The sequence below is a fragment of the Suncus etruscus genome, chromosome 12, assembly GCF_024139225.1.
Source record: "Suncus etruscus isolate mSunEtr1 chromosome 12, mSunEtr1.pri.cur, whole genome shotgun sequence".
Taxonomy (NCBI): domain Eukaryota; kingdom Metazoa; phylum Chordata; class Mammalia; order Eulipotyphla; family Soricidae; genus Suncus; species Suncus etruscus.
This window is the reverse complement of record NC_064859.1, coordinates 96326309-96346394: the sequence shown is the minus strand read 5'-3', so window position 1 is coordinate 96346394 and position 20086 is coordinate 96326309. Positions and strand designations below refer to the sequence as shown.

At 36.8% G+C, this 20086-nt stretch overlaps 1 non-coding gene across 1 annotated transcript; it reads right to left on the bottom strand.

The window, feature by feature from the left end:
* Window positions 1-5022: 5022 nt before the first annotated feature.
* Window positions 5023-5129, bottom strand: LOC126025027 (U6 spliceosomal RNA). Its single transcript, XR_007501079.1, has one exon. It is a non-coding gene; the product is annotated as a U6 spliceosomal RNA (small nuclear RNA).
* Window positions 5130-20086: the final 14957 nt, after the last annotated feature.

Sequence of the window (20086 nt, the reverse complement as noted above, 5' to 3'; positions counted from 1 at the left end):
TAGGTCAACCAAACTGAAACCCAATAAAATATACTAGCCTGAATAAGTGGAAGAAAGAGGCATAGTAAATATATATATATATAGAATATTCCATCCACAGAAACCTACATACACATTTTTTCCAACATACATAGGTCATTCTCCAGGATAGACCACATGCTGGCCCATAAAACATACCTGCATAAAATCAAGAGGACAAAAATTTTGCAGGCAACTTTCGCTGACAGCAAGGCTTTGAAATTAGATGTGAACTACAAATGGACACAGAGGAAAAACTTTAACAACTGGAAATTAAACAGCCTACAATTGAAAAACCAGTGGGTCCAAGATGAAATCAAAGAGGAAATCAAAACTTTCCTGAAAACAAATGACAATGAAGACATAAAGTATCAGAACCTATAGGGAACAGAAAAAGTGGCCCTGAGAGGAAAATTTATAGCTTTGAAAGCACACATCAGGAAAGAAAAGGGGCATACAGGAATAGCTTAATGATGCAGGTCATGAACTTAAAAAATGATCAACAAAAGGAACCAAAAATAGGGAGACAGAAGAAACAACAAAGGTTAGAGCAGAAATCAATGAAGTGGAAACCCAAAAAACATTCCGAAAGACCAACAAAAGCAGAAGTTCGTTCTTTGAAAAAATAAACAAAATTGATAGTCAATTGGAAAAACTCACAAAGAGAGAGAAACTTGATAACCTGTATTACAAATGAAAAGGGGAAGATCACTACAGATATTGCAGAGATTCAAAGGGTAATGAGAGACCACTTTGTAAACTCTATGCAACTAAACATGAGAACCTGGAAGAAATGGGTAAATTATTAGACTCCTATAACTTCCACGACTGAATAAGGAGGACATAGGATATCTAAACACCCCTGTCACTATTGGGGAAATTAAAACAGTAATCAAATATCTGCACCAATACAAAAGTCCTGGCCTAGATGGATTCACTAATGAATTCTTTTAAACCTTTCAAGGGGAACTACTAAAAATCCTGGCCATGCTCATTCATGAAACTGAAAAATAAGGATAATTTCCAAATGGCTTTTATAAAGCCAAAATCACCTTGATACCAAAACCAAACAAAGATGCTGCTAAAAATGAAAATTGTAGTCCAATATCCATGATGAACACAGATGCAAAGATCCTCAACAAAATCCTGATAAACAGGATCAAATGCCTTATCGAGAAGATAATGCACTATGATCAAGTAGGTCTCACTCCAAGAATGCAAGGATGGTTTAACATTAGTAAATCTGTCAACATAATACACAAAATTAACAACAAGAAAAATAAAAATCACATGATCATATCAATAGATGCAGAGAAAGGATTTGGTAAGGTCTAACAACATTCTTAATAAAAACTCGCAGCAAGATGGAAATGAATGGAACCTTTCTCAACATATTCAAGTCCATCTACCACAAACCAAGGGAAAATCTTACCCTCAATGGAGAAAAAGTAAAAGCCTTTCCTCTAAATTCTGGTACAAAACAAGGCTGTCCTCTCTTACCACTCCTATTCAATATAGTGCTGTAAGTACTATAGAGATTAGGCAAGGAAAAACATATCAAGGGAATCCAGATAGGAAAGGATGAATTCAAGCTATCACTGTTTGTAGATGATATGATACTCACTTAGAAAATCCTAAAAACTCTACCAATAAGCTTCTAGAAACAACAGATTCATATAGCAATATGGCAGGCTACAATGTTTACCCACAAAAATCAATGGCCTTTTTAAAAACCAATAATGATAGGGAAAAATAGACATTAAGAAAAAATTCATTCAGAGTAGTGCAACAAAACTCAAATATCTTGGAATCAAGTTGGCTAAAGATGTGATGGGCCTATACAAAGAGAACTATAAAACCTTGTTCCACTAAATAAGAGAGGACACACAGAAATGGAAAAACATACCCTGCTCATGCATTGGCAGGATTAACATCATTACAATAGCAATACTCCTCAAATCATTGTACAGATTTCATGTGATCCCTCTAAAGATACCCATGACATTCTTCAAATATGTTGAGCTAACACTTCTGAAATTCATTTGGAACAATAAACACCCTAGAATAGGTAAAGTAATCCTTGGGAAAAGCAATGCAGGAGGCATTAATTTCCCCAATATTAAACTGTAATACAAAATAGTGCTCATCAAAACAGCATGGTACTGGAATAAAGGCAGACCCTCAGATCAGTGGAATAGGCTTGACTTCTCAGAGCATAGCCCCTAGACATATAATTAGCTAATTTGTGATAAAGGAGCAAAACATCCTAAATGGAACATGGATAACCTCTTCAACAAGTGGTGTTGGCACAATTGGCTAGCCACTTGCAAAAAAGCAAACTCAGACCCCCAGGTAACACCAGTTATGAAAGTAAAATCCAAATTGACTAAAGACCTTGGTATCAGACATGAAACCATAAGGCATATAGAAAAACACATAGGTAAAACACTCCATGGCATTGAAACTAAAGGCATCTTTAAGGAAAAACAGCACTCTTCAAACGAGTGGAAGCATAGATAAACTTATGGGAATATATTAAGCTTGGAAGCTTCTACACTTCAAAGTAAATTATGCCCAGGATACAAGAGCCCCCCACTGAGTGAGAGAAACTATTCAGCAAATACCCATCAGATAAGGGGCTAATAGTCAAAATATAAAAGGCACTTATGGAACACTATGAGACAAAATATCTAATCTCATCAAAAATAGGGTAGAAAATTTGAACAGGTAATTTGCCAAAGAAGAAATACGAATGGCCAAAAGGCACATAAAAAAATGCTCCACATCACTAGTCATCAGGGAGATGCAAATCAAAACATCTACGAGTTACCATCACTCACCGCAGACTTGGGCACACATCATAAAGAACGAGAACAAGCAGTGCTAGAGGGGATGTGGAGAGAAAGGAAATCTTATTCTCTGCTGATTGGAATGCTGTCTAGTCCAACCTTTATGGAAAACAATATGGATATTCCTCCAAAACCTAGATATTGATATGATTCAGCTATACCACTTCTGGGGATATACCCTAGGAACACAAAAATACAATACAAAAATCCCTTCCTCACACCTATATTCATTGAAGCACTATTTACAATAGCCACACTCTAAAAACAACCAAGGTGCCCTTCAACAGATAAATCGCTAAAGATTTGTGGTACATAAACACAATAAAATCATATGCAGTCATCAGGAAAGATAAAGTCATGAAATTTTCCTATAAATTGATGTACATAGAATCTATTATGCTGAGTGAAATAAATCAGAGATATAGAGATAGAAGCAGAATATTCTCCCTCATCTGTGGGTTTTAAGAAAAATAAAATAAATTTTTGCAATAATTCTCAAAGACAAAAGAGTGGAGGACTGGAGAGTCAAGCTCATGACATGAATCTCACCACAAAGAGGGATGAGTGCAGCTAGAGAAATCACTACATTGAGAACTGTCATAGCAATGTGAATGAATGAGGGAAGTAGAAAACCTATGTAGAGTAAGGCAGGGGTGGTGTGGGGAGGAAGATTTAGGATATTTGTGATGGGAATGTTGCCCTGGTGAACGGGAGTTTTCTTTAGATGACTGAAATCCAACTAATAATATATTTCTAAACAAGGTATTTAAATAAAGAAAATAATTTTAAAAAAGAAGTATTGGAACAGGAAAGTTCCAGGACAACGATGCTTAATTTAATAGCATGAAGAGAAGTATAGGAACAAGAAAATTTCAGAATACTGCTTGGTTAAATAAAAATTAAGAAATTTTAAATTACAGGTATATTTTGCAGAAAAGTTATATTTATGGAAAAAGTTTGTATTTTAATTTTACACTTTAAACTTTGTTACTATGAAAATATTAAGGTTTCCACCTTTGGCTAAAGACAGAGCCAGCAAGATAAATGATAACCTATGCTCTTTTTTGTTTATTTTAAAAAGTGGCAGATGTTACCTTCATCCCCCATTCTTCCTGTGTAAGCTTACCTGATAGTAAACCCTGCCCATTTCTGTGATGGGGTCCTTGGTCGATAACAAAAGAATTGCCTCAGAGGCAGGAAGGGAATTGATTCAAGGATTCAGCAAGAGATGAAGAAAGCAGCAGCAGGGGAGATGGCAGAAATAGGTTGAGATGACAGGGATGACTATGGAACCAGCATAAAAGATTTTAAAGCTTAGGAGCTACATGTGGTGGCTAGGTCCTGGATAAAACAAATGTCTTCTGAAACCTTACTGTCTGTGGATTATTTCCTCATGGCTATCCTGAACCCTCACACTCACTGGCTTGAGGGAGTTGAAGGAGTGTGACCCCACTGACAGAGAAAGGTCTCTCCATTCATTTCACCATCATTCAGCCCCATTCAGAACCCCATAATTAACATCTTATTCTACAGAAGACCTACAGCCAGAACCATTAAAGCAGGTGTCCTCCCTCTCCTGCCACTGCCATGTTAGCATATTTTGATCATAGAGCAAAGTGCAGTTGGGGAATCTCTGACCAACTTGGGCAATATGGTCAGGGTCAACAAATTGAGGTTAATTTACCTGAATCCTGATACCATGTATAGGTACACATATCCCTCAAAAGAGTCTGCTGAAATATAGTTTTTTGCCAAGAAGTCCATGAAATCAGAGGAGGCTTCAAGCCTGAATAGTCTGTGTGCTACGCAAGAAGAGTGAACAGCTGCCACTGAGATCTCAAGAGACTGATTTTGCATAATGTTTTCGCAACTTACCTGATACATCTTAGTGTTTTTAACAATTTGATCATGTTCTTGGGTACCTTCCTCAAACATCATGACACAGGGACACAATGTCCTGCAGAGAAAACCAAAGATCTGTCCTCAACCAAACAGCATTATGTATATATGTAACTCACTGTTTGCATGAAACTGTAACTCTTACTAGAAATGCATAAAATATTTAATGGTGGGGTATCAAAAGTCAGCAAAAGGAGACAAGCTCAATGGTCACCAGGGATGAGATCTGTGCACTTAGAATAGCAATCTTTTTTTAAAAAATATGGAATGCTTCACGAATTTTCTTGTCATCCTTGTGCAGGGGCCATGCTAATCTTCTCTGTATCATTCCAATTTTAGTATATGTGCTGCTGAAGCGAGCACTCAGAATAGCAATCTTAACAACAGATCGTTATTCACTTTTTATCCACCTACTCATTGTCTCCTTAACGTCCCAGGAAACTGGTGTTTTCTAAGTTCTCATATAAGGCTTGTATAGAACTTTAGGGGAATAGCCAATGTACAGTTTCATCTCAAAAGGCAAATATAACACTTATGAATTGTTCATCAGCCATTCAGTGACCACCTACAATGCCCAGACTATGCCTACAGACTTTCCTAGGGAAAAGGCACAGGAATAATTTTCAGAACATATCCTCAGGGTGGTGTGCTGGAGCCAGAATTGAGTTGTAAATATAGAATTCAGGACAAATGAGTGCATACTAGAGTCGTGAAAACATTGGAATTTCCTTCTTAACTTCATTAGGTTTGAAATGTATGATCTTGGCAGCCTCATACTTTTGCCCTTGAGTTTTGTAAATAATAAACTTTCTGCTGAGGAAACCAAGATATTTTGGGGAAAGGGGGAGAAGCTTCCATCTCACATTAGTTGATCTTGAGGACAGTTATTTCCTGTCTCCATATATATCTCCTTCAGGCTAGTCATCTCTGGTGGTGACACCACATTTACCACCATCCTGGGAACCTAAATAGCGAGAAGATAATTAGAAAATAATTTAATGCAAGATGATATCTCACCATTATTGGTAGAGTACTACCTACTGACTCTGGCTTTTTAAGACCATTCACAACTTTTATTATTCCCACCTTTCTCTCTTCTACTACTAGCACATGGATGGAGAAATAATTCTGAGTTATGATCTAATTAAAAAGATCTGGCAAATACGAATTGGACCCAGAAATATTATATAGAGAACACTTGATCCAACCTTCTTACCTCTCTGTGGAGGAAGTTCAGAGCACGCTGAATGTTGTTTCGGAAACTTTCATAACTAAAGATGGGCTGAAAGAGAAGAAATACCTCTAGTACTACCCATCATCCTATGTCATTATGCCTAGAAGAATTCCAATATTGTGTCATCTGCTTTCTCAATTTCAGCTATAGTGGGAAATATCTCCTTTATATCCACTCCCAAAATACTGTTGTACCTTTGATCCTCAAAGTAACTTAATCTTCTCCTTTGCATAGAGGTATTGAGAGTTCTAAACCCAGTGCTAATCTACCATGTAAAGGGCCATAACAAACTGTTTTGACATTTCTGGGTCCCTCCAAAAGGAGGTGTGATATGAGAGCCCTAAAAGCTCCTTCTAAGTGAACAATCTTTGTTGCTAGTCTTGTGAGTTCTTCTGTTAGAGCCTCCAGGGACTGACAGAACTGTGAGCATACAATTCAACCAAATGATTTGGGAGGTGATAATATTTCTCCTAAATTGGAACTTAGAGAGCTTAAGTTCTTTAGAAAACAAAATGAAACCCTTTCTCAAAATGAAATCTAAACAGTATACCTGTACTATCAAATATCAAAACCGAGGCACTAAGGCACCTTGGGCTGATCTCACCTCCTCAATAGCCAACAACTGTGAAACCTAATGTGACTCCTTTTCATCAAATCCTGATGATTGATGCCAGAATAGTGAGCCATGAGTCATCTAATGGATACAGGCCATTTCGGCTATAGCGAGACTCCACACTCCACCACTTCCTGAACTACACTGCAATTAAGGTCTTTGCCCAGTGACTTGCAAAGGGATGAATGTGAAGTGTAGCACATAAAATATAAATTAAGATGAAAATCCAGTTGTATTCAATAAATAATATAAGAGGCTATTAAAATCAAGATTAAATAACTTGGATAAGTTAAATAATAGCCAATGTATGCTGTGGGATAATACAGAACTGTTGAGAAACGTTTTATTAAATATTAGCAAGAGATGATCTTCCTTGTGTGAAGCGAAAATAAAGTAACACTCCAAATAGTCTACTCATGATAATACTTATTACAAATTACAATGAGCTAGGTATCCATAGTAACACAAAATTCTAGAGAAACATACATTAAAATGTAGTCAATGTAACTCTTAGATGACATTAAAGTGAAGATTTTTTTGGACTGTACTTTTATCTGCTTATCTTTAGGCACAGCTTGTTAGAAATGTTGATAACAGTTAAGTTACAAGACTGCTTAATTGAAAGAAGAGACCTAAGAAGGCACAGCAGAGAGCAGGGAGAAGTTACAGGACACAGATTTGGGCTGAACACAAAGAAAATCTACATTGTATTTAATGCAATCCATCTAAAGATGTCCATAACATTTTTTTTCAAAAAAGTAATCATTTAGCCAATGAATACCACCACTACATGTAGAAAAACCCACAATATGTGTCACAATGGGGAAACAACGCAGGCCAGAACCAGGCATAGAGAATGAAGATGGCAACTCTGATGACTGGAAAACAACCAACCAATTGGTCAGTCTCTCATATATGAAGTTTAGAGAAGAAATATGGAGAATGCTCACAGAACTCAAAGAAAGAATAAAGTTGAACAGAACATTAATAAGAACAAAGAAAATATGAAGACAGAAATCAGAAAATACCAAACTGAAATAACAGGTCAAATAATAGGTCTGATAAACGAATTGAATGGCAGAATGGATAACCTCTCCATCAGGGTAACAGGAGCTGAGGATAGAATTAGTGCTCTAGAAGATGATATGCATAACAACTCCATACAGCAGAAGAGATTGGAAACAAAAGCCTTAAAGCAAATAATCAGACAATGGAAAAATTAGTCAAAGAATGTGAACAGATGAAAACATAAATCTATGATAAGCTCAACAGAAACAAACAAAAAAAAAAAAAACAGAGATCCAGGAAGAAAATATCCAGGAAGAATCAATGGTCAGGAATATCATTAAAGAGAAACCAGAGCTAAATAATACATGCAATCAAATCCTGCATGCCCGAAGAGTACCAAGAAAAAGAGACCTCCCAAAAAACACCCCAAGACACATCCTAGTCACAATGATGAATCCCACAGATAGAGACAGAATTCTGAAAGCAGCAATCAAAAAGGGAAATTACATTCAAGGGAGCATCCTTGAGATTTACAGCAGACCTGTACAAGAAACACTCAAGTCCAGAAGGCAGTGGTGAGACATAGTTGACAAAACTCAATGAAATAAATGCTTTTCCTAGAATACTGCACCCAGAAAAACTCACTTTCGGATTTGAAGAATACATGGTTTCACAAACAACAGCTCAGAAACTTTACAGACTCAAAACCAGTCTTAAAAGAAAAACTGAAAATATATGTACAGCAGGAAGATATCATTCTCCTAAACATATATGCACCAAATGAGGGGTAAGCAAAATATTTAAAACAATTGTTGGCAAATCTAAAAAAGAATATCAATAACAACACAATAATTGTGGGAGAGCTCATCACGGCTTTGTCAACACTTGATAGGTCAACCAGACTGAAAACCAACAAATATATACTAGACATAAAAAGAGAAATGGAAGAGAGAGGCCTAGTACACATATATATCTATATATACGTATATACATATACATATATATATGACACTACACACCCAGAAACCTGGATACACATTCTTCTCCAATGTACATGGGACATACTTCAGGATAAACTACATGCTGACACATAAAACATACCTCCATAATATCAAGAGAATAGAAAATTTGCAGGCTACCTTTGCTGACCAAAAGGCTCTGAAATTATATGTGAACTCCAAAGGAACACAAATGAAGAATTTTAACAGCTGGAAGATAAACAGTCTCATACTGAATAAACAGTGGGTCTTTGATGAAATCAAAGAGGAAATCAAAACTTTCCTGGAAACAAATGATAATAAAAACACAAACAATCAGAACCTATGGGACACAGCAAAAACAGTACTGAGAGGAAAATTTACAGCTTTTCAGGCACATATTAGGAAGGAAGACAGGGCCTACCTGAATAGCTTAATGACACAACTCATAGAATTAAAAAGTGCTCAACAAAAGGAACCAAACATAGGGAGACAGAAGGAAATAAAGTAGAGAGCAGAAATCAAAAAAATGGAAACCCAAAAAACAATCCAAAAGATCAACAAAAGCAGAAGTTGGTTCTTCGAAAAAATAAACAAGATTGATAGACCATTAGCAAAACTAACAAAGAAAGAGAGAGAGAAATATGATAACTCATATTAGAAATAAAAAAGGGGAGATCACTACCAATATTTAAGAGATTCAAAGGGTAATCAGAATTACTTTGAGAAACTCTATGCCACTAAAAATGAGAACCTGGAGAAAATGAATAAATTCTTGGACTCATAACTTCCACGGTTGAATAAAGAGGGTGTAGCATCACTATAGATGAAATTAAAAAAGTAATCAAATGTCTGCCCCAAAACAGAAGTCCACGCCCAGATGAATTCATGAATGAATTCTTTCAAACCTTTCAAGAGGAACTATTACCAATCCTGGCAAAACTCTTTCATAAAATTGAATAAACGGGAACACTTCCAAATAGCTTTTATGAAGCCAACATCACCTTGATACCTAAAAGAGACAGAGATGATACCAAAAAATAAAATTGCAGACTAATATCCCTGATGAACACAGATGCAATTATCCTCAACAAAATCCTGGCAAATAGGATTCAATGCTTCATCAAAAAGATCATTTATTATGATCAAGTAGGTTTCTTTTTTTTAAATCTCACCTTTTTCATTTTTTTTCTTTATTTAAACATCTTGATTACAAATATGATTGTGATTAGGTTTCAGTCATGTAAAGAACACCCCCCTTCACCAGTGCAACATTCCCACCACCAATGTCCCAAATATCCCTCCATCCCACCCACCCCCATCTGTACTCTAGACAGGTTTTCCAGTTCTCTCATTTATTCACATGATTATGGTAGTTCTCAGTGTAGTTATTTCTATAACTGCACTCACCACTCTTTGTGGTGAGTTTCATGAAGTGAGCTGTAAGTTCCAGCCCTCCTCTCATTGTCTCTAAGAATTGTTGCAAAAATGACTTTTATTTTTCTTAAAAATAGATGAGTGAGACTATTCTGCATCTCTCTCCCTCTGACTTATTTCGCTCAGCATGATAGACTTCATATACATTCATGTATAGGAAAATTTCATGACCTCATCTCTCCTGATGGCTGCATAATATTCCATTGTGTATATGTACCACAGTTTCTTTAGCCATTCATCTGTTGAAGGGCATCTTGGTTGTTTCCAGACCCTGGCTATTGTGAATAGTGCTGCAGTAAATATAAGTGTGAGGAAGGGGTTTTTGTATTGTATTCTTGTGTTCCTAGGGTATATTCCCTAAAAGTGGGTCAAATGGGAGCTCAATTTCCAGTTTTTAGAGGAATCTCCATAGATCAAGTAGGTTTCACCCCAGGAATGTAAGGATGGTTTAACCATCCGTAAATCTACAAACAATATACACAACATCAACAACAAGAAAAAATCATATGATCATAATAATAGATGCAGAGAAAGCATTTGATAAGGTCCAATACCCATTCTTGTTCAAAACTCTCAGCAAGATGGGAATGAAGGGAACCTTTCTCAATATACTTAAGGCCAACTACTACAAGCCAGTGCCAAATATTATCCTCAATGGAGAAAAACTAAAAGCCTTCCCTCTAAATTCTGGCACAAGGCAAGGCTGTTCTCTCTCACCACTCCTATTCAACATAGCACTGGAAGTACTTGATATAGTGACTAGGCAAGAAAAAGATACCAAGGGAATCCAGATAGGAAAGGAAGAAGTCAAGCTCTCAGTGTTAGCAGATGACATGATACTCTACTAAAAAATACCTAAAGACTCTACCAAAAAGTTTCTAGAAACAATAAACTCATATAGCAAGGTGGCAGGCTACAAAATTAACACACAAAAATCAATGGCCTTTCTACACAATAATAATAATAGGGAAAATGGACATTAAGGAAACAACCAGATTCAAATTAGTACCACACAAACTCAAATACCTTAGAGTAAACTTGACTAAAGATGTGAAAGACCTATACAAAGAAAACTATATAACTCTACTCCAAGAAATAAGAGAGGACAAACAGAAATGGAAACACATACCCTGCTCATGAATTGGCAGATATATTATCATTAAAATGTCAATACAACCCAAAGCATTGTACAGATTTAATGGAATCCCTCTAAAGATAGCTGTAAAATTTTTCAAAGAAGTGGATCATGTACTTTTGAAATTCATTTGGAACAATAAATACCCTCGAATAGCTAAAGCAATCACTGGTAAAAAGTATATGGGAGGCATTACTTCTCCAACTTTAAACTGTTTTGCAAAGTAATAGCTATCAAAACAGCATAGTATTGGAATAAAGACAGACCCTCAGATCAGTGGAATAGGCTTGAGTACTCTAGAGGATGTTCCCCAGACATACAATCACCTAAACTTTGATAAAGGAGCAAGAAATCCTAAATAAAGCAAAGAAAACCTCTTCAACAAGTGGTATTGGCACAACTGGCTAGCCACTTACAAAAAAGTGAAATTGGATCCCCAGCTAACATCATGTACAAAGGTAAAATCCAAATGGAATAAAGACCTCGATATCAGACCTGATATCATGAGGTAGGTAGAACAACACGTAGGTAAAACACTCCATGACATTGAGACTAAAGGCATCTTCAAAGAGGAAACTGTATTATACAAACCAGTGAAAGCAGAGATTAACATATGGGAATATATTAAGATAAGAAGCTTCTGCACCTCAAAGTAAATAGTGCCCAGGATACAAGAGCCACCTACCAAGTGGGAGAAACTATTCACCCAATACCCATCAGATAAGGGGCTAATCTCAAAATATGCAAGGCACTGACAGAACTTTATAATTAAAACATCTAATCCCATCAAAAAATGGGGAGAAGAAATTGGCAGACATTTTAATAAAGAAGAAATAAAAATGGCCAAAATGTACATAAAAAATGCTCACATTACTAATCATCAGGGAAATGAAAATCAAAACAATTATGAGGTACCATTTCACACCACAGAGATTTGCACACATCACAAAGAACCAGAAGAAGCTTTACTGGCAGGGATGTGGAGAGAAAGGAACTCTTATTCACTGTTAGTGGGAATGCTGTCTAGTTCAACCTTTCTGAAAAGCTATGTGGAGATTTCTCCAAAAACCTGAAATTGAACTCCCATATGATCCAGCTATACCACTCCTAGGAATATACCCTAGGAACACAAAAATACAATAAAAAATTGTTTCCTTACACCTATATTCATTGCAGCAATATTTACCATAGCAAGACTCTGGAAAGAACCAAGATGTCCTTCAACAGATAAATGGCTAAAAAAAACTGTGGTACATATACACAATGGAATATTATGTAGCTGTCAGGAGAGATGAAGTCATGAAACTTTCCTAAACATGGATGTACATAGAATCTATTATGCTGAGTGAAATAAGTCAGAGAGAGAGAAAGATGCAGAATGGAGACACTCATCTATGGGGTTTAAGAAAAATGAAAGATATTCTTGCAATAATTTTCAGAGACAAAAGAGAGGAGGGCTGGAAGTTACAGCCCACTTCATGAACCTCATCACAAAGAGTGATGAGTTTACTTAGAGAAATAACTACATTTTGAACTATCCTAACAACTAGAATGTCTGATGGAAATAGAAAGCCTGTCTAGAGTACAGGTGGGGTGCATTGGGGAGGAGGAATATTTGGGACACGGTTGTGCGAATGTTGCACTGGTGGTTGGGGGGTGTCCTCTTATATGATGGAAACCCAACCACCATCATGTTTGTAACCAAGGTGTTTAAATAAAATATTATTAAAGACACAACAACAGCCAGTGAGATAGCATGGATGTAAGGTGTTTGCCTTCCATGCAGAAGGAGGGTAGTTTGAATCCTGGCATCCCATAGGGTTCCTCCGTGCCTGCCAGGGGCAATTTCTGAGTGTAGAGCCAGGAGTAACCCTTGAGTGCTGCCAGATGTGACCCCAAAACCAAAACAACAACAACAACAACAATGAAGTACCATCTTATGCCACAGAGACTAGCACACATCACAAAGAACAATCAGTGCTGGTAGGGATGTGTGGAGAAAGAACGCTCATTCACTGCTAGTGGGAATGCTGTCTTGTTCTGCCTTTATAGAAAACAATATGAAGATTCATCAAAAAACTGGAAACTGAGCCCCCCCTATGATTCAGCTGTACCACTCCTAAAGATATACCCTAGGAAAACAATAACACAACACAAAATTACCTTGTGAACACCTATATTCATTGGAGCACTATTTACAATAGCCAAAATCTAGAAACAACCCAAATGATAGAGAACATGCTAAAGAAACTGTGGTCCATATACACAGTGGATCTGCAGCCATCAGAAAAAAATGAAGTCATGAAATTTTCCCATACATGGGTGGACATGAAAATCATTATGCTGAGTGAAATACATTAGAGGAAGAGAGATAGACACAAAATAGTTTCATTTAGCTATGGGCTATAATAAAAATAAAAACACATTATTGTAACAATACACAAAGACAATAGAAACGAGGGCTGGAAGATCTGTCCCACAATATAAAGCTTACTAACAAGTGTGGTGAGTACAGCTAGAGAAATAACTATACTGACAATTACCATGACAATAGTAGTGAGTGAGAGAAATAGAATGCTTGTTTTGAATACAGGCAACAGGGGGGAAAAGGGAGGTACAGGATATTGGTGGTAGAAACATTGCCCTCTTGAAGGGGGATGTTGTTGGTTTTTTTAATAACTGAAACCTAATTACAAACATGCTTGTAATCATGGTGCTGAAATAAATATATTTATAAAAAAAATAAACACAATATAATACTATGCAGCCATAGTCGTATTAGGTAGTATAAGTAGTATTAATAGCCATTAGGAAAAATACAATATAGAATGGAATTCTATGTGGCCATTAAGACAATGAAGTCATGAATTTTGCTTATATATTGACGGACATGGAGAGTATTATATTGATTAAGAAGAGTCAGAGGGAGAGGAACAAGCATAATAGTCTCACTAATCTGTGGAAAATAAGAAAAATAAAAGACCATGTGGGAATGAGAGCAAGAAACAATAGAGATGAGGATTAGGAGAACCTATACATGGTAGGAAGCTTGCCACAAAGAGCGAAGATTGGAGTTAGGGTAGAGAGGGTCTAATATGAAAGGGGCATTCATGGCACCCCTTCATTATCAGGAATACAAACCACAGTCAAAAAAAAGAAGAGAGAGGGAGAGAGAAGTAAAATTCCTTTCCCAGAGGCATGTGAGTGTATGGTGGGAGAAAAGAGGGCATCAGGAAGGGGGAAGGGGAAACTGTTGACATTGGTGGAGGGAAATGTGTACTGGTGAAGGTTGTTATACATTTTATGACTGTAACTCAATTATGAACAACTTTATCTGTGGGAAAAAAACTATTATGCACAACCTTATAACCATGGTATTTAAATAAAACTATATTTTCAAAAAAGAAACTCTCCTTTTAATTACCAAGAGCCCCTAAAGGTAATTAGTAATACTTACACTCTGGAATAATTTTTAAATGCTGAACTTTATGTAAATGGTCCCTTGGGAACATATACTATGGTTTGTGTGGCTTCTCCCAACTCTGAGGTAAAAAGGACTGTCACCATAAGCAACAATGTCAATCTTGGGGTACTCAACATCAAAGCATCACCTAAGACTGCATATTGCTAAAAACCTGTCTTAGGAAATCAAGGGTCCCATGGAAGTGACAGTCAAGATGGAGAGGGGGATATATTTCAATGATACAAAATGGATCTACCTTTAAGAATATACAAAATTAGATCCAGTTTATCTACATAATTTGGACATTTTCTTGACTTCTAGAAAGATATCAGGATGCCTTGGTAGAAAATTGAATCAAAACCAATTTGATATCTAGTCTTGTTGAAGACTGCCATCTCAGAAACTAAAATTTCCCCATGTGTTAAATCAGGGTCAATATTTTATTGGATCCGAGCTAAACCACAGTTTGTAGCTCATGTCTCCAGCAATCTACTGACTGATCAGGCTACAGTCCTCGGGCAACCTGGAATAGAAATTCTTCCTGAGGGCATTTTGTATTAAAGATATGAAGATCTACCTCCTCAGTGCAGGAATAACAAATGTCATTTCCTCCAATAAACATGGTGAGTAACTTCCAATCATTTTTATAATTCAGTCTCTGAAATAAAAAGAAAACATACAAAGTCATGTCCTAGAATCATGTTCAATAACAAGTGCAAAAAAAGCTGAACACTTGTTTGGAGAAATCTTTACACACCAGAGATTTTTGTAAAATTAATATCATATACTCTTTGATTTTGAGACCTTTAGGTCATAGGTCTTATGTTCAATATATAGTCATATCATTTGAAACTACTTTTTACAATAAGATTCTCTAAATTTCCATGTGACAACAGACAAAACTTTAGACCCTTCCATAGCTGTTTCTTTCCCACTCCCCACTTGTAAGATTTCATACCTTGACTGACCTCAACAGATGCCACCCAACTTCCATAGACTCACCTTGTCATTCTTCATCTTTTTTACCAACTCTGAGACCTGGTTAGGTATGTCCCTGTGCGTATACACAGAAAACAGTGGTGTGAAGATTAGGAAAGTGTGGCATAAAGAGTAGAGATCCAATAGTAAGCCTAGACTGCCTAGTAAGTTGGAAAATCCCTTTTCTGATATTAAAATAACTCATCCTCTTAACATTGACTTTAGAGATAAGCAGGGTGAATTCAATATACAAACATGCTCATACACAGAAATTAAGAAACTGGTCCCAAAATAGTAGTTAAATTGATATTTCAGTGTATCAAATTAAGCATCATAAATTCCCATTGAATATTTTATAGTTATGCCTCCCCAAAGCACTTATGAGCAATAGTACCACAGGTAGAATGATTATCATGTGTATAGCCAACCTGGGTTCAATCTTTGGCAACCCATGGTCCCTAAAGCTTTCCAGAAATAATCCCTACCTACAAAGCCAGGAGTCAGCCCTGATCACTTCCAGGTATGATACAAGACAAAATGAAAGAATAGAATTTGATATGTTAGAAAAAATACTGAATTATTTCTAACATCATCACCAACATTGTCCATATAACATCATCATCACAGATAAATCTTTGCAACATGCCTAGACAAAGATAAGTGTAGTCTTGCTATTTGCTCCACACAGAGCATCAAATGTTCTCCAGTATGAATCATAGAGTGGAAAACAAAGCTAACAGCACAAAGTCAAAAAAAATCAAAATCTTTCTAAGTATATACTCATGGAATTAATCCACAAAAGTGAAAATCAAGTATAAGATGCAGATATTCAAAGGGTTATCAGAGATTACTTCGAGAAACTTTATGCCACAAAATATGAGAACCTGGAAGAAATGGATAAATTTTTGAACTCTGATAATCTTCCATGGTTGAACAAGGAGAATGTAGCATATCTAAACACCCCAATCACTACTGAGGAAATTAAAATGGTAATCAAATGTCTCCCCCAAAATTAAAGCCCAAGATCAGATGATCCACTAATGAATTCCTTCAAACTTTCCAAAAGGAACTGCTACCAATCCTGGCCAGGTTCTTTCATAAAATTGAATAAACGGGAACATTTCCAGACAGCTTCTATGAAGCCAAACATCACCTTGATACGAAAACCAGACAGAGATACAGCCAAAAAAGAAAATTAAGACCAATATCCTTGATAAATACAGATGCAAAGATCCTCAATAAAATTCTGGCAAATAAAATTTAATGCCTTATCAAAAAAAATCATTCACTATGATGAAGTAGGTTTCATCCCAGGAATGCAAGATGGTTTAACGTTTGTAAATCCATCAACATAATACACAATATAAACAAGAAGAAAAATAAAAATCACATGATCATATCAATAGACACAGCGAAAGCATTTGATAAGGTTCAGCACCCATTCTTGATAAAATTCTCAGCAAGATGGGAATGAAAGGAATCTTTCTCAGTCTAGTCAAGGCCATCTATCACAAGCCAATGGCAAATATTATCCTCCTCAATGGAGAGAAACTGAAAGCCTTCCCTCTAAACTCTGGTACAAAACAAGATTGCCCCTTCTCACCACCCCTATTTAACTTAGCACTGGAAGTACTTGCTATAGCGATTAGGCAAGAAAAAGATATCAAGAACTCAGACTCAGAGGCCTCTCTGCACCTTACCTCAGGACGAAGTCTTTCAACTGAGATAGGCAATTTGAAGATTCTGACCCTGAAAAGTCTCTATCAAAAGAATTTTTAAGGAAGGGAGTCCTGAGGGATATGATGATGGGTATTAGGACTCAAAGTGAGTCAAGCATAGACATGAGAGACAGAGGGGGGTAAAATCATCAACTCAAAGCATAGAACAGGCATCAATATCCATATAACTCATTGCTGAAGTAGATAGATGTACAGGAAATTTGTTCTAGAAGTAGCACTGAGAACTCCCCAATTTGTTTTTGACTCTTCTACCCCTCCAAATCACCAATCACACAGCATAGCCTAGACCAAATCCCTAGCAAGTTCATAGAGGATCTGTCTGATTTTCTTGAGGGCCCCTTGCTCACATGGAAATGGATCCTAACACAGGATGGTTCCGCCTGACTCCAGTGTTGTATTTGTTCATGTAGCCAAGAGAGTAGACTTTCAGTTTAGGGTTGAATTGTTGGAGGATATCTGAAAATCAAAGGAGATGACATGTTTAGTGACTAGCCCCTCCAAAGTAGTCCACTTGGATAACAAAGTAATAAGTTCGATGAGCACTATTGGGCTTTTAGGTCAAATATAGCCATATATTATTATCCTTGCCCTTATTAATCTTTTTTTTTTTGGTTTTTGGGTCACACCCGGCAGTGCTCAGGGGTTCCTCCTGGCTCTATGCTCAGAAATCGCTCCTGGCAGACTCGGGGGACATTGGGATGCCGAGATTTGAACCACTGTCCTTCTGCATCTGAGGCAAACACCTTATCGCTGTGCTATCTCTCTGGCCCCACCCTTATTAAATCTTGAAACCAAAAGCAAAAACTTTGTGCATGCAATCAACCCATTACACACTACACACAGGAGCCTAATTTAGTTATGAGCAAAAATAGAGAGAAGTCTGTTTTTCATGCATTTTTAGTATCAATAAAAGTAGCTTAACTGATATAGCAGCCATTGATCCACAGATTCAAAACATGCAGTTCAACAACAACCTCCTATATTCACAAAGTTTATAAGGATTATGACAATAAACATTAGATATGTTGAGACAACTCACCTACAAACTCTTTCGTTTGTAGACATTGTTTTTGTTCAGATCAAAGTTTATTTCCATTCACTGTTTATAGACTTTATTTTGAAAAATTCAAATGTAATGCCTCTCAAGATAATTATTGGTCTAGTTTTGTAAAATTCAGTACAAACACTTATTCCATTTATCCTTTAACCACACCCACCTTCCATCCTTACCAAATCATTACCAACCCAGACTCATCAAATGTGGCTTGGAAGTTTTAGAAACTGATGCCATTACACAGAAATCAAACACTCATAGACACTGTTCCCAGCTACCTAGTAGTAGCAATCCAACTGCACTTCCCTATCCCAACACCAACCTCACAGTCTGACAACTACACTGCAACAAGACCATTAAAACCAAGAGCCGAAGTCTGCATTCTACAGGAGCAACTGTCTCAGTAGCTACCAGATACCTCCCTATATCCAGCTTCAATCTAAAGTATACAGTATAACAGTGCCACAAAACAGCACCTATCTATGTAACCTTTAGGAATTGTGAAAGTAATATCTAAGACAATGAGAATTAGAAAAAAAAAGCACAGAAAATAGCAATAGAGAACAACCAAAAGCAATGAGGATCTTAAGTGCATCAAACTTCTGTAATATGCCTTTGGAATAAAAATTCTAACAATGCTCAAAGATCTGAAAGAGACATTTGAGCAAAGAGTCAATAAACTTGAAGATGCATGATGGGGGAAAAATGAAAGAAATTATTCAAATAACAGAATTTAAGAAAGCAGCAATACAACTTAAAAAAAATTAAAATCACAACTCAAACTGATGAACTTGAAAATATGGTAAAAATACATCAAGAAAAAAAGAGTAAACAAGAGATATGGAGGAAAGGAAGAAAACACAAGCAAAATTTGGCAATGATAGAAGGAACAGTATACAAATCGGGAATTTCAGGGGGAGAAGAAATACAGAAAGGAGAAGACTAGTTAAAGAGATGACTAGCAATAATTCCTCCAATATGAAAAATGAGGTTTTGCCTCAGACGAAATCAAAGCCACATGCACAAGAGACAAACATCAGACTTACAACAGATTTCTCTGGAGGAAACTACAAACAAGAAAAAACTGAAACATTAAAAAAACTTTTAATAAAAATAACTTCCAGCTTACTGAAAAGCACAGTGGGTAGGGAATTTGCCTTGCAAGGGGACAACCCAGATTCAAAAACCATCATCCCATATGGTCGCTCAAGCCTGCCTGGAGAGATTTCTGAGTGTAGAGCCAGGAATAAGCCCTGAGATCTGCTGGGTGTGGCCCAAAAACCCAAGAAAGGGAAGAAAAGGGAAGGAACGAGAAAAAAAGGGAAAGGAAGGGGATAGAAAGATAGGGGTGGGAGGGAAAGAAATAGAAAATAGGAAAGTGAGGAAAGGGAAGGGAAAAGGAAGAAACAAAGAGAAAAGGAAACAAGAGAGGCGAGGAAAGGAAAGGACAGGAAAGGACAGGAAAGGAAAGGACAGGAAAGGACAGGAAAGGACAGGAAAGGAAAGGACAGGAAAGGACAGGAAAGGAAAGGAAAGGAAAGGAAAGGAAAGGAAAGGAAAGGAAAGGAAAGGAAAGGAAGGGAAGGGAAGGGAAGGGAAGGGAAGGGAAGGGAAGGGAAGGGAAGGGAAGGGAAGGGAAGGGAAGGGAAGGGAAGGGAAGGGAAGGGAAGGGAAGGGAAGGG